Source organism: Lithobates pipiens, unplaced genomic scaffold (assembly GCF_037356315.1).
Source record: "Lithobates pipiens isolate NorthernLeopardFrog02 unplaced genomic scaffold, aLitPip1_a1.2 Scaffold_16, whole genome shotgun sequence".
NCBI classification, from domain to species: domain Eukaryota; kingdom Metazoa; phylum Chordata; class Amphibia; order Anura; family Ranidae; genus Lithobates; species Lithobates pipiens.
In genome coordinates this window covers 308,784,150-308,808,053 of record NW_027507748.1, presented here as the reverse complement: position 1 = coordinate 308,808,053, position 23,904 = coordinate 308,784,150, and the positions used below count along the sequence as shown (strand labels likewise).

Genomic DNA, 23,904 nt, shown 5'->3' with positions numbered 1-23,904 from the left:
CTTGTTGGAGGGGTCGCGCGGCCCCGCCGCTGTCATTCGGCGAAGCCGCGATGACGTCACTCCCGCGCATGCGCACGGGAGTTGACACGCACGGCAGCTCCATTCTTGGAAATGCCGCGCTCAGTGCGCATGCGCGCCGCTGTCTACGGCGCATGCTTCGTAGATAGCGGTGCCCGTTTTCGGGCAAATATCTCCTAAACCATATAGGTTTAGGAGATATTGCTTGGACCTACAGGTAAGCCTTAATCTAGGCTTACCTGTAGGTCAAAGTGGTTTGTAAGGGTTTACAACCACTTTAAACGGGCATGCTTGTGTGGTAGAGCCATGCCTCTGATGATATCCACTCTGAGGAAACATGTCAGGCTGGCTATGAAACACAAACACGCTGAATGCCACGGCTGTTTTGTTTTATGATTGTTCTTATTGACTGTACATCCAAGTTGCTACAATAAATCCTTTCACAAGAGAGACGGGCTTCACTATGTGCTGCTTTATTTTACATTTGGTGATGATATCCCCTTGATTGGGTGAGACTGACTGCTGGAAGTTTACTGCTTTGTTGCTTCCTAGGACAAGTGAATGGATGCAAGCTTTGCAGTACATTTTAGGCATCTACTTACTGGTGATTGACGAGTACAGATGTGATCCCTTGGGAAGTTATTAATCAATGCCTATCACTTGCTGATATCTGGTAAGCAGATTTGATTCTCACGTGGTGTGGTGTACTTCCCTATACACACTGAAAACTGGTGAAGTGATTATCATCTTTTCCTCTTTTAATAATTCAAAGACTGCTTTTTATTAGTGCCACATGTGGACTTTTTGTATTTTTATATTTGCTTATCAACAAATAGTGCTGGCTGATTTCCTCTTCCAATATTAGTACCTTTTTCAGTAATGCAGATACCTACCCGTTTTTATTATTTTACCACTGCTTACAACTGTCATGTGATCTGCTGTGCTTGGTCACAGAATTCACTTGACACTGGTAGGAGGCCGATGAAGTGATCAGTCATTGGCTGTGGACAAAAGGCAGTGACAGATCGTACTGCTGCAGGAGACCTGCAGTTGTGCGAGGCGCCTTCTGGGAGGACATCACCTGAAACAAAATAGCAGGTCATCCAGCTAACTCACAATGAGTACACCTTGAGAGTGAAGAGGCAGAACAAAAGCCAAGATTTTCATGAAGACTCATGAAGCAGTAAATAGGCTGAATGGCAGTCACAAACTGAAAATGACAGTCACCCATTGCACAGTGTAAAAATCACTGGTGTGGGAAAAAAATGGGAATGTAAAAGTAGTTATTCTTGTTATACACTGAAACAAGAAGATCCCCCTGCTGCAGGGATGCAATGACTGACTTCATTTGAAACTTCTAAATCCACAGGAGGGCACTCGGATCCAGGATAAATGAATGCTTTCAGACACATGTCACGATCAGGGGTCAGGCTCGAAGACCAGTTACCATAGCAGTAGCAGAACATCCACTAACCAGCAGGATAGGTACACAGGCATTCACCCTGGCGGATGATGCAGGCTCACCTGAGGCATGGAGTCTAAGTAATAAACCGGTGCTCCAGATGGTGGAGATGGATTTTGTTGCACGTTAGTACCAGGTCACGGTCACCAGGAGGTGAGCAAGCCGGGGTCCAGTAGTAGATAAGCAGGTAGGGATCAAACAGAAACGCAGTCATTAAACAAGCCAAAGGTTGATAACGAGTAGTTTGAGTAGGAGATGACATCCCCCAACTCAGGTTTCCAAGAAAGCCCACAGACATCCCCCCACTTAAAAAAGTGGGGGCACCCAGTCACTCAGGAGGGCTTGGAGCAAAGATTTCACAGCTTGGGAATCCAGGGCTTATTGTGAAAGGGGGTGCCAGGATTCGATTTGGAGGATAAAGTCTGGGAGGAACGAAAGGAATTCTTTCTAAATCCTGTAAATAAGGACTTTTCAAGAAAGAAAAATCACTTGATTTACCCATCAATGCAGTCAATGTTGATGGGGGGATCCCTCCTACTTAGCTATTGTGTTCTCTTGGTGGGGTGGGGATATAGCAGCTGGCAATTGCATGAAAAATCGGACTGGTTATACCCAAGTTGATTGGTCAAATCAGCCTGCCCATACATGGTCTGCTGATCCGGCTGAGAGTCGGACCATCTATGGCCAGCGATAACGTTCTTTTTGGTAGACAAATGCATGCTCTTACTTCAGGTGACATCCTTGAGAAAAATATTCCAGATGTTCACCAAAAAAACACTGACTAGCAAAAAAAAAAAAAATGAAAACTTTAAACTTAGCCCAATTATTGAGAAAGATAATGTTACACTGAGTAAATTGATACCCAAAATGTCACGCTTCAAAATTGCGCCCGCTCGTGGAATGGGATGGGGCCACCCGGCGACATCACAATGTGACCCTGCCCCATGTGATTTCATCAACCAAGCATGCCCCTGGTTGATGATGCCACAAGGGGCAGGGTCACCCGATGATGTCTCCGGGTGGCCCTGCCCCTTAGTTTATCTAGCGCTGGGAGGCGGCGAACATGTTAAATGTCGGCAGCCTTTGTCGGATGCAGACATTTTCTTTTTCAGGTGGGCGGCCGGCGTACATCGTGATTGCCGATTAATCTAGACAAGGGGGCATTGTTTTAGTTTCTTTCAATATAGTTTTTTTCTAAAACTGTGTGTGCGTTTTATACTTTTTGACACTTTCTAAGTGAATGAGTAGGGGTATAATGTATCCCTACTCATTCACATAAGGGGGGGTTTCGGGATCTGGGGGCCCTCTTGTTAAAAGGAAGGAGGCTAACAGATTCCGATAAGTCAGGCCAGGGTTGTGGGAAAGAGGCCCTTGTCCTCATCAACATGGGCACAAGGTGCTTTGGGGGTCACAGGAGAGCACAAATGCGTGCACTCCTGTGATCTAGAAGAGAAGTATGGCCAAAAAAGCTTTGGCCATACTTCTCTTTTAACTAGCGGTATCTTGTGACATTTAACTGGACTTATTCTGTAATGTTGAAAAAATAAATAAATAAAAATAATACTACTAAGAGTAAATACTAGGGATGCACCGAAATTTCGGCCGCCGAAACATATCGGCCGAAAATGCCCTTTTCGGCAATTTGCCGAAAGGAAAAAAGGGCCGATAATTGAGCCGAAAATGGGGCGGGGCCTGGGGCGGAACTCCGCCCCCGCCCCGCCCCTTGTGCCTCCCATGATGGGGGTGAATAGCGCAAGACTGATGCAGCCAGCGATGCCCCTCTGCAGTGAAGAGAGCCGTCTGGTTGAATAGAGCGTCGGGAACATCACAGCTTTAATTTCAATAGCTGTGTGTTCCCCGTCGCGCGCCGTCACACACAGCCTCTCCCCCTTGTCCGGGGAACTTTGATAGACAGATCACCTGTCCAGATTGGACGGGTGATCTGTCTATCAAAGTGCCTGGACAAGGGGGAGGGGCTGTGTGTGACGGCGCGCGACGGGGAACAGCTATTGAAATTAAAGCTGTGATGTTCCCGGCGCTCTATTCAACCAGACGGCTCTTCACTGCAGAGGGGCATAGCTGGCTGCATCACTGGGGGCAACACTAGCTGCATCACTGGCTGCACTTATCTCATTTATCAGGTCCCCAGCCTCTGACCACCTCCTGTACCGTGTCCCCAGCCTCTGACCACCTCCTGTACCGTGTCCCCAGCCTCTGACCACCTCCTGTACCGTGTCCCCAGCCTCTGACCACCTCCTGTACCGTGTCCCCAGCCTCTGACCACCTCCTGTACCGTGTCCCCAGCCTCTGACCACCTCCTGTACCGTGTCCCCAGTCTGACCATCTCCTGTATAAAAATATTTTTTGAAAACAGACATTTTCGGTATCGGTGCTGTTTCGGTATCGGTTTCGGTTTTCGGCCTAGTGTATTTTTCATTTTCGGTATCGGTTTCGGCACCAAAAAACCCATTCGGTGCATCCCTAATAAATTACACCCATTATGTACAGGAAACCCCAGAAGCTGGACCTATGTATCACCTCCGAGTACAAAAAAAAATCATTTTGGCAACTTAAACAGAACAGACAACACATGTACCAGGAATTACTTTACAAGCTATAGTGTATATACTGAGACAGCTTATGATCTATATACCTGAAAGTAAGATGTATTGTCCACAACTGTAACAGGTTTAACAGCAGATACATGACTACTACTTAGTCTTGGCAATGGGAAGATATTAAATGGAATGTCTTGCTCCATCATTGTCTGTAAATGAAAAATAATGAAATACATGCATTATAAGTGGTTATACATTTATGTAGCTTTAGCTATTGTAAGTTATCCCTAAGACCCCTTTCACACCAGGGCGTTTTGCAGGCGCTATAGCGTTAGAAATAGCGCCTGCAAAACGCCCTAAAGAAGCTGCACCATTGTGTGTAGTGTGAAAGCCCCGAGGGCTTTCACACTACAGCGGTGCGCTGGCAGGACGTCAGAAAAAATGGAATTACGTACCGGTAATGTCCTTTTCCAGGAGTCTTTCAGGACAGCCACCTTAGAGAGACACCGGCTCCTCCCCTCTGAGGAAACACCGCCTTCAATTTCATAATTTAAGCCTCCTCCTCCCTTCGTTCCTCAGTTCTTCCAGAGTACCTCCGGCCAAACTGGGGAGACACAAGAACACGTCAAACAAATAAACTTTTTAAGTCTTACCTGACGATCTCATGTAATGAGTTCCCGATGATCTGCAACAATTTGGGTGGGAACCGGTGCTGTCCTGAAAGACTCCTGGAAAAGGACATTACCGGTACGTAATTCCATTTTTCCCCAATCGTCTTTCAGGACAGCCACCTTAGAGAGGATAAGCGAGTATATTACCTTACGGTGGGACTACTGCCTGTAGCACCTTACGACCAAAGGCTTGGTCTTTGGCTGACAGAAGATCCAGTCTATAGTGTCTCACAAACGTAGAAAAACTGGACCACGTTGCAGCTCTACAGATCTGTTCCGGAGATGCACCAGCCCACTCTGCCTGAGAAGTTGCCACGGCCCTGGTTGAGTGTGCTCTAATGCCAGCTGGAGGATCTAATCCCCCTGCCACGTATGCCTGCCCAATGGCTAACCTTAACCATCTAGCTATGGTACGTCTAGAGGCTTTGGAACCCTTCCTGGCCCCTGAAAATAAAACAAAAAGTGAATCTGTCTTTCTGAACTGACTTGTGCAGTCTAAATAATAAAGAACACATCTTCTAACATCTAGTCTGTGAAACATGTGTTCCTGTTCTCTAACTGGATTTGAACAAAATGTAGGTAGCACAATCTCCTGCATCCTGTGGAAACTAGAGGCTACCTTAGGCAAAAAGGCCGGATCTATCTTCAAAACCAGACGATCCGGAAAAACCTGAAAAAAAGGGAGCCCTGACAGAAAGGGCTTCGAGTTCACTTACTCTTCTTGCTGTAGTGATCGCCACCAAAAACACCGTTTTGAGAGTGATCAGCTTTAATGAGCAAGATTCTAACGGCTCAAAAGGTTCCCCTGTGAGAACCTGTAAAACTAAAGAAAGATCCCAAACTGGGAAGGGGGAGCTTGAAGCCGGTCTTTGCCTACCTAGGGCCCTGAAGAACCTTACGACCCAAGGATCTGACGCTAGATGTTTCTCTAAAAACACGCTCAAAGCGGAAACCTGAGCTTTTAGTGTTCCAAGCGCTAACCCCTTATCCGCCCCTGCCTGTAGGAACTCTAGAACGGCTACAGGGCTATGCACGTTGAAGGAACCCTCTGAACACCAGCTGTTAAACCGTTTCCATACCTTTAAGTAAATGGACTGGGTTTCCTTTTTCCTACAGTTTAGAAGCGTGGCTACCAACCGGTCTGAGAAGCCCTTGGCTTTCAGCAATTCTTCCTCAGAAGCCACGCTGCCAGGTTCCATCGTCCTACCTGAGGGCAGAACACCGGACCTTGAGACAGGAGATCCTCCTGCACTGGGAGAATCCAGGGGGGTTCTACAGACAGGCCCTTCAGGATCGAGAACCACGGCCTCCTGGGCCAGTGAGGTGCAATTAGAATGAGGGTAGTGTTCTCCACTTGAAATTTCCTTAATACTGCTGGAATGAGCACTGGAGGGGGGAAAGCATAGCACCTGGAGAAACCCCAACTCTGTGCTAGTGCGTCCACCGCCAATGCCCCGTCCCCCCTGTTTATGGAGAAGAACGTTGCTACCTTCGCGTTTTCTCTTGCGGCAAAGATCTATTGCAGGAATCCCCCATCTCCGGGTGATCATTTCGAATATTTCCTGCTTGAGAACCCAATTGCCTTCTCTCAGAGTTCTCCTGCTGAGAAAATCTGCCACCTGATTTTGTTCTCCCTTCAAGTGGATTGCTGAAAGGGACAGGATATTTGCTTCGGCCCATCTGAGGATGGCTTCCGCTAGGGCCCATAAGGACTTGCTCCTGGTGCCCCCCTGTCTGTTGATGTAAGCTACCACCGAGGAGTTGTCCGACCTTACCCTTACGTGATTCCCCCGGAGCTCCTTCTGAAAGGTTCTGAGAGCTAGATCTACTGCCCTCAGCTCCCTCCAATTCGAGGATCTCCTCGAGTCCCTCTTTTCCCAAATACCCTGTATTAATCGGGAGTCTAGGTGTGCCCCCCAACCTGAGCTGCTTGCATCGGTCGTGACCACCCTGGAGGTTGGCATGACCCACTCTAGACCTTGGGACAAATTTGCTCCCTTCCTCCACCACCAGAGGGACCTCTTTACCTGATCTGGAATCGAAACCAGAGAATCCAAAGATTCCTGGCTGTGATCCCAAACCTTCAGCACAAATAATTGTAGAGGGCGGTAATGTAACCCTGCCCACTGAACCGCTGGAAGAGCGGATGTCAGCAACCCTAGCGCTGACATGATCTTCCTTATGGAGATCTGGTGGTTGCCCTGAAGAAACAACAGAGCCCCGTCTATCTTTTGAACTTTTTCCAAAGGAAGAAAGACCCTTTGTACTGTTGAGTCCAACTCGTACCCTAGGAAAGTGACCCTCTGGGAAGGGATTAAGTTGGATTTCTCCAGGTTCAGGAGCCAACCCAGGCTTACTAACAGGTTTCTTGTGACCTGTAAATCCTGAATTAACTGTGCTGGGGAAGGGGCAAACAGAAGGAGATCGTCGAGATATGCGATCACCGAGATTCCCCTGAGACGCAGAAATGCCAGAACTTCTGCCATCACTTTGGTGAAGATTCGGGGGGAAGAGGATAGTCCGAAAGGAAGCGCTCTGAACTGAAGGTGTAGTACTTCCATTGGAGTTCTCACTGCCAGTCTGAGAAAACGCTGGTGGGACTCTGCGATTGGAATATGCAGGTATGCATCTTTCAGATCTATTGATGCCATGAAGCAGTTCGGAGGTAGGAGTGCTTTTACTGAGTAAACCGAATCCATCCGAAACCTTCTGTAGGTAACAGACATTCAGGGGCTTCAGGTTCAGGATGAGCCTGAACTTTCCCGAAGGCTTGCGAATCACGAAGACGAGAGAGTAGAAGCCTCTGCTTGTCTCTCCTACTGGAACCCGTACTACCACCTCCTGTTCTTCCAACTCCTGAAGAGAGGAAAGAAGGGCAGATGATTTTTCTGCGCATTTTGGCAGCTCGGTGACAAGGAACCTCAGAGGAGGGAGTTCCGAAAACTCCAAATGGTAACCTTCTCTGACGATCCCCAAGACAAACTGATTGGAGGAAATCATTTCCCACTGTGGGAGGAAGGCCCCCAATCTTCCTCCCACCGTGACCCTGTCACTGAGATTTTTTGGGCTGTTCAGGAGGGCGAAAAATTGCTCCCCCGGGGCCCTTGCTTTTGAGTCCCCAACTTTTCTTCTGCTGAACCGTACGGGGTGGTACAACCCTTTTCTGGGGACGAGTCTTTCTTTTGGCTTGTTCCCCAAATTTCCTTTTAACAGGAAAGGCCTTTCTTTTGTCTGCTGTGCGATCTAGCACTGTTTCAAGACCTGGTCCAAACAGTAGATCTCCTGTAAAGGGGATTCCACAAAGTTTAAGTTTGGATGCATTGTCTCTAGGCCAGGTCTTCAGCCATAAGGCTCTCCTGGCAGAGTTGGTCAGAGCCAAGGACCTTGCCGACATTCTCACGGATTCCGCCGAAGCGTCCGCTATGTAGGCTATCCCTTTAAGAAGCATGGGAAAGGAGGATAGAATAGTCTCCTTTGCTGTCCCTGCTTCAATGTGTGCGCTAATCTGGGTGAGCCAATACTCCATGTTGCGGGCCACCACCGTGGTTGCCATGGCTGGCTTAAGATTTCCCTGTGATGAATCCCAGGCCTTCTTAAGAAGGTAATCCATCCTTCGATCCATAGGGTTAGAAAGTACCCCCATATCCTCAAAGGATAGATCAGTGTGTCTGGACACCTGGGAAAAAGCAGCGTCTAGTCTGGGAGATTTATTCCAGACGAGAGTCTCTTCCTCCGAAAAAGGAAACCTACGTCTTAATGCCCCAGAAAAGAAAGGTTTCCTTTCGGGATCCCGCCATTCCTTCTTGATGGTATCGATCAAGACGTTATGCACTGGGAACACCCGCTTCTTTTGTTCCCCCATGCCCTTGTACATCCGATCATGGAGTGACAATGTCTTAGTTTCTTCTTGAATGCCTAAAGTGGTATGAATCGCTCCCAAGAGCTCATCCACATCCTCCAGGGAAAGCTTATACCGCGAGATTCTGCTGGATTCCCCATCCAACACCTCGGCGTCAGACTCCCCCTGGGAGTCTGAAACGACACTGTCAATTTCCTCCTCAGCTTCCTCCCTGGGACCCTCTGAATTCTCTCCCCTTGCAGGAGGAACATCCACAGGGCTGGATGGTACACTCTGCTGCGCTGGTGTAGGAGTGCTCGGAGGCTGGGGCCACTGAAAACTGGAAAAAAAGTTTTGGAAGGACTGAAAGGTACCAGAGAGTTCCTTCATAGAAGCTACCAGATCTGCACCCTGCTCTACTGCCTGTTCCTTAAGTAAATCCTCAATACATTGTTTGCAAATAGCTTTAGACCAAGAGTCTCCCATAGACGTTCTACATGAAGGGCACTTCTTCTTAGAACCATGGGGGGACTTGCTCGTGGCTTTCTGAAAGACACAAAACACAGGAAGGGGCAGCATGAGCCTAAAAAACAGCAACACCAGCGCTACATAGAGGACCACCGGGAGTGCCCCCCCTAGGATCAACCATCACCAGGATCCCAGACACACTACCCTTCCCCCCGACCACCAAGGAGGAACACCAGTGGAGCTACTGGATACAAGTAAGGGAACACCTCCCCAGGTTTCCTCTTACCTTCGAGTGGCTGGTGCTGTTATCTCCAGGAGTTTTTGAAGCCTCTGCCTCGGACATTCTCCCGTTGAGGAAGCGTGGTACGAACGCGCCTCTAACAGCTACCTGTGCAACTGTGAAAAGAGAGGCTGCACCAGCCGAACGCTGGGTTCCCCTTCACGTGCCGCGTCCGGAACCGGAAGACGCGGATCGAACGAAGGGGTCCGCCCCCACCGGAACTGACGTCGCCCGCCTACCGGTCCGGCTTCCAGCTCCCAGCCGGCTGCATACACAGGGGGGCCCTGGACGCCTTCGTTCAGCACCCCACGGGGCGAAACGCAGGGATGAACCTCTCCAAAGACTTCCTGCTTTCCCCAAGCGAAGATTGGAGTGCGTGTAAAGGTCAGTCGAGTATTCAGCTTCCCCAGCCGACTGGACTGTTTGTTCCGTTGAAACCCCCGCGGGTGAACGAACGGACGACCCCATAAACTTCCTGCTTTCCCCAAGCGGAGTTTAGGGTATATGGACAGTACGAACACTTCAGCTCCCCGCTGATAGGACTGTCCTGGACCGACCGATGAACGGTCGGATAGCCGAACGGGGCCAGGGCTCCGCTCGGATGGCTTCAGTTTCACCAACCGAATTTAGCCTTAAGGTTCCTTGGCGGTGTCTCCCCGCCGGAGGAAACACCATAACTGAGGAACGAAGGGAGGAGGAGGCTTAAATTATGAAATTGAAGGCGGTGTTTCCTCAGAGGGGAGGAGCCGGTGTCTCTCTAAGGTGGCTGTCCTGAAAGACGATTGGGGAAAAAGTCCTGCCAGCAGCTTCTTTGGATCGGTGAAGGAGCGGTGTGTTTACCGCTCCTCCACCGCTGCTGCCCATTGAAATCAATGGGGCAGCGCTGTAATGCCGCCGGCAAAACTCCGCTATTGCGGCGTATTGCCGGCGGTTTTAACCCTTTCGCAGCCGCTAGCGGGGGGTAAAAGCGCCCCGCTAGCGGCCGTAATGCGCCGCAAATCCGGCGGTAAAACGCCGCTAAAAATAGCGGCGTTTTACCGCCGACGCAAGGTGCGGTGTGGTGTGAAAGGGGTCTAAAAGTACTACCTACAAAACTTCTGGATGCATCCTACATTTATCATACAATGATGCATATAACATTGGTCATCCAAGTAATAGCTATTGCAACTTCCCAGCCCTTTTAAAAATTGCACCACTCACGAGTGGATTTTGAGGGCTGGGGAGTGTGGGCTGCCTGGTAGCGGGGGGGGGGGGGGGGGAGCACTGCCGGTAGCCTGGGTTGTATGGCAGCGATCGTAGGGGAAGAGAGAGGAGAGGATCCGCTGCCTGGTTGATTAGAGTGCGGGGAACATAACAGCTTTCATTTCAATAGTTCCCCGTCGCGCGCCGTCATATACAGCCCATCTCCCTTTTCTGGGCACTTTGATAGACAGATCACCTGTCAAATCCTGGGATGGGTGATCTGTCTATCAAAGTGTCTGGGCAAGGGGGAGGTGCTGTATATGACGGCGCGCGGCGGGGAACACACAGCTATTGAAATTAAAGCTGTTATGTTCCCCAGACTCTACTCAACCAGGCAGCGGCTCTCCTCTCTTCCCCTACACATGTAGACTGCAATGGGGACACAGGGCTGCATTGGCGGACGCGACAGGCTGCATTTTAGGCGCGCACTCAAGAGCATCACGGATCACGGTAAACGGCCGCTCATCGCGGACGTTTACCCCGTGATCGCTCCGTCAAATGACGGAGTGATCACTTGTAAACAAACCGGCGTCATGTTATGACGCCGGTTCCTGCCTCCCCCTCTCTGTACCGATCAGAACAGCGGAGGGGGAAGAGATCGGTGTCAGCAACGATGTGGGCTGCATCTGCAGTGCCCACATCGCTGCTCACCGAAATTTAACCCCGCCATACTCTGCAACGCCATACTCTGCAACGCCATACTCTGCAACGCCATACTCTGCAACGCCATACTCTGCAACGCCATACTCTGCAACGCCCAGCCATAGACATCACCTCCCGCCGCCCTCCAGTGCTTCTACCGACTCGCCAATACGATCAAAGCCAGAATCTTTTTTTTTTTTTTTTTTTTTTTAAGGCTTCCCAGCTTAGAGGTGAGATGTGGGGTCTTATTGACCCCATATCTCACTGTAAAGAGGACCTGTCATGCCATATTCCTATTACAAGGGATGTTTACATTCCTTGTAATAAGAATAAAAGTGATCAAAAAAATTTATTTTTGGGGAAAAAAATAAATAAAAAAAAGTCAAACTAAAATAAATAGAGTAAAATGAACAATAAAATAATTTTTTAAAGCGCCCCTGTCCCCATGTGCTGGCATGCAGAAGCGAACGCAAAAGCAAGTCCCGCCCACATATGAAAACGGTGTCCAAACCACACATGTGAGGTATCGCTGTGAACGTTAGAGCGAGAGCAATAATTCTAGCCCTAGACCTCCTCTAACTCAAAACAAATAACCAGTAAAAAAAAAAAAAAAAAAAAAAAAAAAAAACGGCGCATATGGGGATTTTTAAGCAGCGACGTTTGGCGCCATTCCACGAGCGTGTGCAATTTTGAAGAGTGACATGTTAGCTATTTACTCAGCGTAACTTCATCTTTCATATTATGCAAAAATTGGGCTAACTTTACTGTGTTTTTTTTTTGTTTTGTTTTTTTTAAGCACAAAACTTTTTTTTTCCAAAAAAAAAAAAAAAAAAAGCATTCGAAAAATTGCTGCGCAAATACCGTGCGAGATAAAAAGTTGCAACGACCACCATTGTATTCTCCAGGGTGTTTGCTAAAAAAAAAACATATATAATGTTTTGGGATTTTATGTAATTTTCTAGCAAATAAATGATGATTTTTACATGTAGGGGAGAAATGTCAGAATTGTCCTGGGTGCTCCAGAACGCCTGATGGCGCTCCCTGCATGTTGGGCCTCTGTATGTGGCCACGCTGTGTAAAAGTCTCACACATATGGTATCGCCATACTCAGGAGTAATAGAATGTGTTTTGGGGTGTAATTTGTGGTATGCATATGCTGTGTGTGAGAAATAAACTGATATGACAATTTTGTGAAAAAAAAATAAATAAAATAAAAGTAAAAAAAAATAAAAAATCTTGATTTGCAAAGAATTGTGGGAAAAAAATGACAACTTCAAAAAACTCATCATGCCTCTTACTAAATACCTTGGAATGACTTCTTTCCAAAAAGGGGTCATTTGGGGGGTATTTGTACTTTTCTGGCATGTTAGGGTCTCAAGAATTGAAATAGGCCGTCAGTACTTCAGGTGTGATCAATTTTCAGATATTGGCACCATAGCTTGTGGACTCTAACTTTCACAAAGACCAAATAATATCCACCAATTTGTACTTATTTTTACCAAAGATATGTAGTAGTATACATTTTGGCCAAAATTTATGAAGAAAATATTACTAATCTGCTAAATTTTATAACAGAAACAAAGAAAAATTCATTTTTTTTACAGAAAAAAAAAAAAAGACAAAAATTTCATATAGGTCCAGTGTTGCATGACTGAGTAATTGTCATTCAAAATGTGAGCACCGAAAGCTGAAAATTGGTCTGGTTATTAAGGGTGTTTAAGTGCCCAGTGGTCAAGTGGTTAAAGAGATAATTTATGAGGGCATGTTTAGGGGCGGGGTATGGTAAAAGTTGGGCGGGGCAACTGGATGCGAGTAACACTTGAAGCCTGGCTAGTAGCTCAGGACTTGAAATTTTGAGCCATGAACTTCCATTCTGAATAACAAATGAATCATGTTAATCACTTCAATACCAGGCACTTTCCCCCCTTCCCGCCTAATCCAATTTTCAGCTTTTAGCGCCATCGCACTTTTAAGGACAATTGCGCGAACATACTATACTAAAACAAAACAATTTTTTTTATCGTTCCCCCAAATAGAGCTTTATTTTGGTGGTATTTGATCACTGCTGGGGTTTTTATTAACCAATAAAAAAAGTTTCTTTGTTTCTGTTATAAAATAGTGTAAATAAGTTTTCTCCTTCACTGATGAGCAGTGATGAGGCAGGACTGATGGACACTGATAAGGCGGCACTGATGAGGTGGCACCGATGGGCACTAATATGCAGCACTGATAAGCGGCACTGAGAGGTGGAACTGCTATGCAGCACTAATGGGCACTCATAGGCGGCACTTGTGGGCACTGATGGACACAAATAGATGGCACTGATGGGCATCACTGGTAAGGAGGCACTGGCAGGCATTATTACTGGGCACTGACTGGCACCATTTGTGGGCACTTATTGGCATCAATTTTGGGCTCAGATTGTCATCCCTGGTGGCCATGGGTGGCATACTTTTTGTCATCAGTGGTGGAAATCCCTGGTGGCCCTGGTGGTCTAAAGTGGGCATCCTTGGGGGGGGGGGGGGGGTGCACAGATAATCAATCAGCACAGACCCCTCCCTGTCAGCCGATGGGCTCTCCTCTACTCGTCTGCCAGACCGAGATGTGGTGCGGTGTCTGACACACTACACAAATCACCGCGCTCTGCGGCCCCGGGGGCACACGTTGGCTGTTATCCTATAAGACGTCATATGAATTATCAAGTCAGGATAACGGAACCACCGTCCGCCCGTCATTTTGCTATAGGCTGGGCAGGAAGTGGTTAAAGTACACTAAACTATGACATAGGTCTAAAATGTTAAGGGCTGCCAGTTTAGAGATGAGATAGTGATCCTATTGGCCTAGGACAGTGATGGCGAACCTTGGCACCCCAGATGTTTTGGAACTACATTTCCCATGATGCTCTACTACACTGCAGAAGGCACAAGCATCATGGGAAATGTAGTTCCAAAACATCTGGGGTGCCAAGGTTCCCCATCACTGGCCTAGGAGGAAGGAAACGTATGACTGCTGTGATGCAGAGGAGGAGATGCAGGCTTACCAGCCCTGCCATAGATGGGCGAGTGCAGGGCTGGTAACCAACCCAGGGGTGGGGGGTTGGTGTATGCAAGTGACCCGACTGACCCCCGGGGGGGTTAAGGGGTTTTATGTGGGTGCTTTGTTATCCGCCCCCCCAATATATATTATATATATAGGGATATATATAGGGATATATAGGGATATATAGGGGATGCAACGAAAATGAAAAATACACTAGGCCGAAAACCGATACAGCACCGATACCGAAAATGACTGTTTTTAAAAAATATTTTTATACAGGAGGTGGTCAAAGACTGGCGACATGGTACAGGAGGTGGTCAGAGACTGCGTGCATGGGACAGGAGGTGGTCAGAGACTGCGTGCATGGGACAGGAGGTGGTCAGAGACTGCGTGCATGGGACAGGAGGTGGTCAGAGACTGCGTGCATGGGACAGGAGGTGGTCAGAGACAGATGACGTGGTACAGGAGGCGTCCCCCATTGCAGCCAGCGTCCCCCATTGCAGCCAGCGTCCCCCATTGCAGCCAGCGTCCCCCATTGCAGCCAGTGCAGGGAGGAGAGCCGCCTCCGCCACCTGTTTGATCACAGCGCCGGGAACATCACAGCTTTCATTTCAATAGCTGTGTGTTCCCGGCCGCGCGCCGTCACACGCAGCCCCTCCCCCTTGTCCGGGCACTTTGATAGACAGATCATCCGTCCAATCCTGCGGATGATCTGTCTATCTAAGTGCCCGGACAAGGGGGAGGGGCTGAGTGTGACGGCGCGCGGCCGGGAACACACAGCTATTGAAATGAAAGCTGTGATGTTCCCGGCGCTGTGATCAAATAGGCGGCGGAGGCGGCTCTCCTGCGCTATACAACCCCCCATGATGGGCGTCACCAGGGGCGGGGCCCCGCCCCCACCCAGGCCACGCCCCATTTTCGGCTCCATTATCGGCCATTTTTCTCTTTCGGCAAAAAGGGCATTTTCGGCCGATATTTTTTTCAGCGGCCGAAATTTCGGTGCATCACTAACATACATATAAACACACACATACATACATACATACATACATACACACACACACACACACACACACACATTATATATATATATATATATATATATATATATATATATATAAATATATAAAACCAGCCGCCACTGGATTCAGGCAGTTGTAAAGCTGCCAGATTACTTCCACATTGTTGGACATATGGATTAACCTTCCTTCCCGCTGCTTAACCACTTGCTTACTGGGCACTTAAACCCCCCTCAGTCCCAGACCAATTTTCAGCTTTCAGTGCTCTCACATTTTGAATGACAATTACTCAGTCATGCAACACTGTAACCAAATGATTTTTTCGTCCTTTTCTTCATACCAATAGAGCTTTCTTTTGGTGGTATTTGATCACCTCTCGGTTTTTTATTTTCTGCGCTATAAATGAAAAAAGACCGAAAATTTTGAAAAAAAATGAATTTTTCTTCGTTTCTGTGACAAAATTTAGCAAATTAGCAATTTTTCTTCATAAATTTTGGCCACAATTTATACTACTACACATCTTTGGTAAAAATAACCCAAATTTTTGCATATTATATGATCTGTGTGAAATTTATAGAGTCTACAAGCTATGGTGCAAATCATAAAGATTTGCAAAAAAAGATCACATCTGATGTACTAAGGCCTATCTCCATTCTTGAGACCCTAACAAGCCAGGAAAGTACAAATGCCCCCCAAATGACCCCTTTTTGGAAAGTAGACATTCCAATGTATTTAGTAAGAGGCATGGTTAGTTATTTTAAGTTGTCATTTTTTCCCATAATTCTTTGCAAAATTACGATTTTTTTTTTTTTTTTTCACAAAATTTTCATTGTAATAGCTTATTTCTCCCACACGGAATGTGCATACCACAAATAACACCCCAAAATACGTTCTACTACTCCTCCTGAGTATAACGATACCAAATGTGTGAGACTTTTACACAGCCTGACCACATACAGAGGCCTAATTTTGAAGTAGCACCTTCAGGCATTCTAGGAGCATAAATTACACATTTCATTTCTCAACCACCTATTACAGTTTTGAAGGCCCTGGAACACCAGGGCAATGGAAACGTCCAGAAAATGACCCCATTTTGGAAAGCTAACACCCCAACGTATAATCTATGAGGCATAATGAGTCTTTTCAATGGTTCATTTTTTTCCAGAAGTTTTCGGAAAATGTGGAAAAAAATGAAAACGCATTTTTTTTTTACACAAAGTTGTCCGTTTATAAGATATTTCCAACGCATAGCATTTACATAGCAAAAATAACACCCCAAAATACGTTCTACTACTCCTCCTGAGTATAACGATACCACATGTGTGAGACTTTTACACAGCCTGACCAAATACAGAGGCGCAACATGCAAGAAACACCGTCGGCGTTCCAGGGACACATAGCCTGCACATACCAAGAATTACACCCCCAAATACATTATGCTGAGCAAAGGGTAAAGAAAAGATTACCTGTGGTTTTAGAAGCGCAGTTGTCCACAGGAGGATATCACTGGTCCAGGCAGCAGGCAGGGACTTGGTCAGCAACAGCGAACACAGTTTTTCAGGCAGCAGGCAGGGATACTGTCCATATTACAGTCCAGGGTTAGTGCAGAGATGTCAGCAGTGCCAAAAATATTGGTCCTGGTAGTAGGCAGGTCCTTGTGGTGTGGTCAGTGCGGCATGATGGCAGTAAGTCCTACAGGCAGCAGACAAAAGTAGAGCCTCGTTCAGGACAGAATGGGGATAGGGGTAGAGGCTTCTCCCTCCCAAATCTCTTTGAAGCCTCCGAGTCTCCAGACCCTAATCTAGGAATAAGAAAACAAAGAAAATTGTTTTCTTCTTCCAGAAAAACTATACTGGAGCCCCTCACATATGTGAGACCCCGTGTTGAATCCCACTAGTCCAGTTGCAGAATACAAGATCAGTCCAAGAGGCAGGCAAATATCGTGGTCAAACAGTCCAAGGTCAGTTCCAGATCAGGCAGAGATATATACAGAATCGTTAGACAGAAGCATGGTCGAATAACAGTCCAGGGTCAGTTCCAGATGAGGCAGAGGTATGTACAGAATCGTTAGGCAGAAGCGTGGTCGAATAACAGTCCAGGGTCAGTTCCAGATCAGGCAGCGGTATGTACAGAATCGGCAGGCATAAGAGTGGTCAAATAACAAGCCAGGGTCCGTTACAGAGCAGGCAGTGGCATAAGGGGTGTGAAGGTGTATGAAGGCAGGAACTGAGGATTAGGTTTACCATACTTCACTAAAAATTTATTGAAGTATGGTAACGCCGAAAACAGTCGCCTATACAGAGGCCTGGTTGGGAAGGACATTGTGCACAATAATAAGATGTGTCTTTTCTGACTCCTGCTTTGGTACACGCCTTACATCTTTTTTAGCGTCTTTTGCCTGCTGGTGTGGGGGGAATTTTATCCGGAAAGTGGCGCTCGGAGAGTCGACTTACAACGTCTGATCGGATATTTTCTGGTGGGCCGTTTGGGAATAAAAGGGCTGTGAAAACTTCCTCCTGGTAGCCAAAGAAACGTTTGGGGTTTTGGGTGGCGTTGCTGTAAATTACATATGAATTGTAAATGGCCAATTGAAAAAAATAAATTACTACTTTTTTGTACCAATGATATGTCCGTCTTGAGACCAGATATGGTTCCATCATTTGGTCGTTGAAGTCGACTCCTCCCATGAACAAATTATACTCTGAAATACATTTGGGTTTCTTTACGGGGCCATTCCTTCTGGGGATTTCTACGAAGGTATCGTTGTGGATAGAAGATAACATGTACACATCTCTTCTGTCCCTCCACTTCACTGCCAGAACCTCCTTGTTTCTTAGACTTGCGGTTTCTCCTTTCCGCAGCTTCTTGTTCACCAGACTTTGAGGAAAGCCCTTCCGGTTCTTTTTTACAGTGCCACATGCTGGCGTCTTCTTCCGGTGAAGGTTGTGGAACAGGGGCAGAGATGTGTAGAAGTTGTCTACATAGAGGTGGTAGCCTTTATCCAGTAGGGGGTATATGAGGTCCCAAACAATTTTTCCGCTGGATCCCAAATAATCCGGACAATTAGGGGGCTGTAGCTGGGTGTCCTTCCCTTCGTACACCTTGAAGGAATATGTGTACCCTGTGGCTCGGTCACATAATTTGTAGACCTTCACCCCATAGCGGGCCCTTTTGCTGGGCATAAATTGCTTCATCCTAAGCCTGCCACTAAATTTAATAAGGGACTCATCCACACATATGTGTTGGTCCGGGGTAAACAATTTGGGGAATATTTTAGAAAAATAATTTAGTATTGGTCGAATTTTGTAAAGGCGGTCATAATTTGGATCATTTCGTGGAAGGCATTGGGAATTGTCACTGAAATGTAAGAACCTCAGGATCATCTGATACCTGGTTTTGGGCATTACCGCGGAGAAGAGCGGTGAGTGGTGGAGGGGGTGGGTTGACCAGTAGGTACGTAATTGGTTTTTTTTGTTGAGTCCCATATTAAATGTGAGGCCTAAAAAAAGCTTGAACTCCTCCACCGTTAGGTCTCTCCATTCGTAGGGACGGGCATAATAGGAGGTCGGATTTTGAAAAATAAATTGTTGTGCATACAGGTTGCACTGGGCCACAATTGACGCCAACATGTCCTCCGTAAAAATTAAATTAAAAAAATCGATGGGGCTAAAATTCTCCGTGTCCACCTGGACTCCTGGCTGGGCGGTGAAAGGGGGAACATTGGCCTCTCCTGAATTAGGAGGAAGCCACAAGGGGTTCTGAAGGGCATAGGGAAGGCCAGCATGGCTCCTAACCCTTTGGGGCTGAGATGACACCCCACTGGTACTTGGCCTTTCTTGCTGGGGCACTGCGGTGCTGGTGGACGGCACTGCGGTGCTGGTGGACGGCACTGCGGTGCTGGTGGACGGCACTGCGGTGCTGGTGGACGGCACTGCCTCACTAGAACGCCTTCGCTTGATGGGCCGGATATCTTCCTCCTCTGATTCATCAGTCAGTGTTTCACTGCTGAGGACTGGCTCATAAGTTACGTCGGCTTCAGAATCCGAATCCGAAAAGGAATCGGAAGAGGAGAGCTCCCCGTTGCTCTCGTCGGCCGCGGAAATAATTTGGTACGCCTCCTCAGCGGAAAAGATGCGTTTAGCCATTGTAGCACTGATGGGCACTGATGAGGTGGCACAGATGGGCGTTTTTGAGGTGGCACAGATGGGCGCTTTTGAGGTGGCACAGATGGGCACTGATGGGTCGGCACAGATGTGCACTGATTTATTGCACAGATGTGCAGATTTGTTGCACGGATGTGCACTGATGAGGCGGCAGATGGGCACTGCTGAGGCGGCAGATGGGCACTGCTGAGGCGGCACAGATGGGCACTGCTGAGGCGGCACAGATGGGCACTGCTGAGGCGGCACAGATGGGCACTGCTGAGGCGGCACAGATGGGCACTGATTTATTGCACGGATGTGCACTGATTTATTGCACGGATGTGCACTGCTGAGGTGGCAGATGGGCACTGCTGAGGCGGCAGATGGGCACTGCTGAGGCGGCAGATGGGCACTGCTGAGGCGGCAGATGGGCACTGCTGAGTCGGCAGATGGGCACTGCTGAGTCGGCACAGATGGGCACTGATTTATTGCACGGATGTGCACTGATAAGGCAGCAGATGGGCACAGATGGGCACTGCTTAGGCGGCACAGATGGGCACTGCTTAGGCGGCACAGATGGGCACCGATTGGCACTGGCAGGCACTGGTGGTGCACAGATGGAGTACTGGCGGTGCACAGGTGGGCACTGGCGGTGCACAGGTGGGCACTGGCGGTGCACAGGTGGGCACTGGCAGGGTAGATCTGGGCACTGGCAGGGCACTGGCAGGGTAGATCTGGGCACTGGCAGGGTAGATCTGGGCACAGGTGGGTTTTTTATCAGTTTACTGTAACTTTTCAACTCACAGACACCTTCGGTCTCCTCACACGCTATCGCTGTGTGAGGAGACACGTTCGGCAATGGGTGATGATCTCATTTGTTTACATTTGAGATCATCACCCATTGGAGGAGGCGATCGCGCTGTAAACGGCCGCTGTGATTGGCCGTTTACAGCGATCTGTGATTGGCTGTGTCCAGCGGACACGGCCAACACAGATTTTCCCCGATGCGCGCTCCCGGGAGCGCGCGGGGAACTCTTAAAGGGGACTACGTCAATAGACGTAGTCCCGGAAATTGAGATCCGCGCTATACACGTCTTTTTACTATAGCGCGGATCTCAAGTGGTTAAAGGGGTTGTAAAGGCAGAAGGTTTTATATCTTACTGCATTCCATGTGCAGCAGACCCCCTAACACTTACCTGAGGTCCCTCTGTCCAGCGATGTCTGCGTGTTTCTCAGCCATCCGAGATCCCCCCCCTCCTGACTGGCTGAGACACAGCAGCGGTCCCCAATCAGGGGAGAGAGGAGGTGGGGCCGGGGCTCCATGCCCGAAAAGCAGGACTGCAATATCGCGGTGGACAATTGGATACTAGATGACACTTTGCAGGAACCAGTGACACTAATCACACAGTAGAACTGCAAGATTAATCATTATCGCGATTTTGACTAAACCGTTTCACGATTCTTGCTATGTAAAGAATTCTCTCTGCTCTTCTATAGCCACAGCCATCAAAAGGAAGGAAGAGAAAAACTGGGCAGTCTGCCAAGACTGGCAACATTCTTTGGCTCCATGCACACTGGAGCTCATAAACTGCAGTTTATTGGAGTTTGGGAGTTTTTTTTTTTTTTTAAAGCCCATAAACTCCACTCTGTTAGCCTATGTGTCCATGCAGACATGGACCTTTTTTTTAGCTTTAATGAGCAGTGGAGTTTATGGGCTTTTTTCTGAACGCCAGAAATTCGCATTCAAAGTGCCATTTTTCACCACCAAAAAAACAAACGACAACGTTTGGAATACACTGTGGGATTTTTGGAGTGTCCTCTGTGTATTTTTATTGAAAACACTCAAACACTAGTACAAAACGCTGTTAAAAGCACGTTTTTCAACCAGCGTTTTCTGCCAGCAATCTGGTGCCCCAAAAAAGCTTTTTTGAGGTTCAGTGTGCATGGAGCCTTAATCAGTTGAACTTAAAGAGGAGGGCCGGTTATACAAAAAAAAAAAAAAAGTCAGCAGCTGCAAACACTGCAGCTGCTGACTTAATCAACACACTCACCTGTCCAGGGTGCCCGCGATGTCGGCCGCCCGAGGCCGACCCGTCCCTCGGCTCTCGGGTCCCGGTGCTGCCATTCCTTGTAAGGGAAACAGGCAGTGGAGTCTTACGGCTTCACTGCCCGTTTCCTACTGCGCATGCGCGAGTCCCACAGCGCTTTCTGAATGGGACGCGCTGTGTTCTGGAACACACAGTTCCCAGAACACAGCGCGACTCATTACCCAGAAGACGCCGCGACGAAGACAGAAGACAGAAGATCTCCACGGAAGAGGAAGATTAGGAGAAAGTGCCTAGCAACAGGCATTTCTGGTAAGTAAAAAAAAAAATTTTCTTCATTTTTTTTTTTTTTTTTTGTCATTTTTAATATTTTTTTTGTTTTCAGGGTGGCCCTCCACTTTAAGTATAAACATTGTAACAATTTGTCAATGGCATAGGACTTGTGTCTAAGTGACAAAAGATTAACCACTTAAACACTTTTTCTGACATTTGTTGGTTTCAAGTTACAATACATTTTTTTTGCTAGAAAATTACTTAGAACCCCCAAACATGAGAATATATATTTTTTTTTTTAGTAGACAACCTAGAGAATAAAATGGTGGTTGTTGTAATATTTTATGTCACACTGCATTTGCGCAGTGGTCTTTCAAATGCAATTTTTTTGGAAAACCAGTAAAGTTAGCCCTTTTTTTTTGTATAATGTGAAAGATTTTATGTTGTGAGAGAATTGTGATCTGTTTATTCTAAGCAAAAAAAAAAATTGTGATTCTCATTTTGACCAGAATCGTGCAGCTCTAATACACAGTTTGCTGCTTTCACCAGGGGAAGAGATCAATACTAGTCCCTGCTTTGCAGCGACACATAATCCATCCCTTCCCCTCTGTGTATTGGAGGCAATCGGCGTGTAGGGGAGGACATTGAGGGCCAGACACCCACAGATCGGCTTCTGCTGTGAATTATCAGAGCAGAAACAGACAATGGTGGCGCAACCTCCCCCTGCAGGCAGAAGCCCAGGATCATGTATTGATACGTGATCCAGCGCACAACTGCCACCCTGTAGCAGTAAAATTGCTATAGGCCAGTTAGCAAGCGTTAATGGCTTGAATAAAAGGAATATTCTAACTAGTAGAATTGAGTTTACGCTGATACACATAAATGCAGTCACAGCCGCCATCAGGGGGGGACAGCTGATACAACTGTGAGGGGCTCCGGGTCCCGATGGGCCAGCAGGGCCAGGAGAAGACAGGAGCGAGTGAAGGGGAGCCGTGTTGTGAAATACAGAAATGATCAAGGCAGTTTCTGCTGCTCTGTGTCATTGAGCTCAGACATCAAGTTCTTTACTGCCACCTCTGGCTACTATGTGTATGTGCACCCCTCAAGGGGGGCTGACATATATACAGGAGTGAGTGGGGGGCCGACGTACATACAGGAGTGAGTGGGGGGGCCCAACGTACATACAGGTGTGAGGTGGGCCTGACACACATACATTTTATATATATATATATATATATATATATATATATATATATATATATATATATACACACACACACACACACACACACACACACACACACACGGGAGGGAGGCTGTGCAAGGAACCCAAGAATTAGTAGAGGAATTTCTTCTGCCAAGTTCTCTCAGAAAAAAAAAAGCAGTATATTTTGATACACCTATGAGGCCTTACACAAGCCTTAATTTTGATGTTCAATATAATCTGAGGGTGGCTGTGAAGTCCATGGAGCCTGTATAAGGCAAATAGATTTTTTTTTTATGAAGTATTGTCATGTATTCACACCTGTACATTCCTAAGCTGCTAATGAAACCAACACGAAAATTCATTGCATTCAAATAAAATACATTCGTTCTTCTGTTCAAAATCTAACACTGCTCGGAGTGGCCAGAGAGAACCTCCCCTTTCTTCAGTGAAATATTTAGATTTACCTTGCTCTAAAATAGGCTTCTTCTGGTTAATAATGGAGGACAACACTCCAGCCGGTGACCTGTCAGAGAACACAACCAACGCTACACAAGAACTGCGCCACACTCCGAGCCTGACACGTCACTACCACATCGCTCGGGCGGGAAAATACGCCGCACGCTGCCCTCACATCAGCAGCCAATCACAAGCCAGAACTCACAGCGCCCTCCCTCCAGCAACAAAATTCGAGCTGGATAGCACCGCGCGGCGCTTATGTTACAAATGACCAATCAGCGTCGTCACGTGCCCCATACATGACCCCCTCCAAAGACGCGCAGCTGACTGAGGATGCGTGATTGTCATATTCAGGAAACTAATCGTATGACTTCATGCACTCGGCACTGCAGTACAGCATGTGAAACCTGCTTATTGATGTTCCTGGGACCTGCTGCCACCACATACAGCCACTCTTTGAGGGGGGCATATTAAATGGAATGACAGAAAGGAACGCCCATAGACTTTAACAGGGAGATGGAATGCCCATAGAGAATAATGGGGA

General features: G+C 47.4%; 1 long non-coding RNA gene across 1 annotated transcript in view; it reads right to left on the bottom strand.

Moving 5' to 3' along the window:
* Positions 1-23,561, bottom strand: part of LOC143982682 (uncharacterized) — a 38,321-nt gene extending 14,760 nt beyond the window's left edge. Inside the window, exons 1-2 of the long non-coding RNA XR_013274497.1 lie at positions 23,369-23,561; positions 4,134-4,247 (exon numbers count right to left, since the gene is read on the bottom strand). This is a non-coding gene — a long non-coding RNA (uncharacterized LOC143982682). The remainder of the gene's footprint in view (positions 1-4,133; positions 4,248-23,368) is intronic.
* Between the last annotated feature and the right edge of the window lie 343 nt (positions 23,562-23,904).